Below are 1414 nucleotides of genomic sequence, written 5' to 3' on the forward strand. Positions count from 1 at the left end.
CATTACCTATGCCCTCTGTGTGTCCCTCCCTGATCACATCTTAGTCCTAGAGCTAAACAATAGGTTGCATTTTGTGTTTACCATTCCTCTTTTTTTGGTCATTTTAACCACATATTATATATTATTGTTTTAGAATATTGTGTAAATGGTGTCATACATAGATAAACTTCAGCAATTTGCATTTGTTCAAGATGTTTGTGAGATTTGTCCTCACTGAACTATGTAGTTGTATATTTTCACTGACAGTTTTCCATTGATTGAGTATAATGCAATTAGTTTAAGTATTTAAATGTCTGTAAATGTTTTAGTTCTTTTCAGGTCTTTGCTATTGCAATGTGTACTGCTATGAACCTTCTTATGCATAGTTCTTTGTGCAAATGTGCGAGAGATTCTCTGGTGTTTTATGAGTTAATGTCAAATTATTTTCCAAAGTGGTTGCACCAGTTTACACTTCCACGAGCAGTATGTAAGTCTGCCTCTTGACATTTGCAAAACATTTGATGTGATCAGATGTTTGAAATTTTGGGATGGGTATGTAAATTTGCCTTTCCACTTTTATTAGAGAGGGTTGAGCTTAATTATTATTAAGGTCATGTTAATTATTCTTAATTAAGGACTACTGCGATTGAGCTCCTTTTCATATTGGTGATTGTTTTTCTGTAAAATGATGGTTTATATATTTTGTCCATTTTCTATTTAGTTGTCTTCTGATTTTTTTTTTTTGAGGTTCTTGATTCTGGACAATAATTCGTCTATGATTAATTGGTTGTAAATATGTTTTCCTAGTATATGGTTTGTCTTGTCAGGGTCTTTGAGGTGTATTTTTTAAATAAATACAAGTTCTTAATTTTAAAGTAGTTGGATTTTTTTCTTTTTTTGAGATAGCATTTGACTTTGTCACCCAGGCTGGACTTAAAGTAGTTAGATTTATCAATGTTTTATTTTATGGCTTATGCTTTTAAGAAAATTTTCCCTATTCAGACGTCATAAAATTATTCGCCTATATTTTCTTCAAAAAGTTTGAAAGATTTGCCTTTCATACTTCAGCATTTTATTCACCTAAAATTGTTTTTTTGTGTGTGTGTATGATCTGAGGTAGAAACCAAGTTTAAGTGTTTTTCTCACACAGGTCATTGTATTAGTTTCCTATGGCTGCTGTAACTAATTAACACCAACCTAGCAGCTTAAAACAACATAAATTTATTATCTTACACTTATGGAAGCTAGAAGTCTGAAATAGTTTTCACTGGGCTAAAATCAAGGTATCAGTAGAGCTACATTCCTGGGGAGAATTTTCAAGTTTTGTTTTTTTTTTTTTTTTAATGTCTTGCTCTGTCACCCAGGCTGGAGTGCAGTGGCACAGTCTAAACTCACTGCAACCTCCACCTCCTGGGTTGAAGCAATTCTTCTGCCT

The sequence above is a fragment of the Cebus imitator genome, unplaced genomic scaffold (assembly GCF_001604975.1).
Source record: "Cebus imitator isolate Cc_AM_T3 unplaced genomic scaffold, Cebus_imitator-1.0 Scaffold193, whole genome shotgun sequence".
Classification (NCBI taxonomy): domain Eukaryota; kingdom Metazoa; phylum Chordata; class Mammalia; order Primates; family Cebidae; genus Cebus; species Cebus imitator.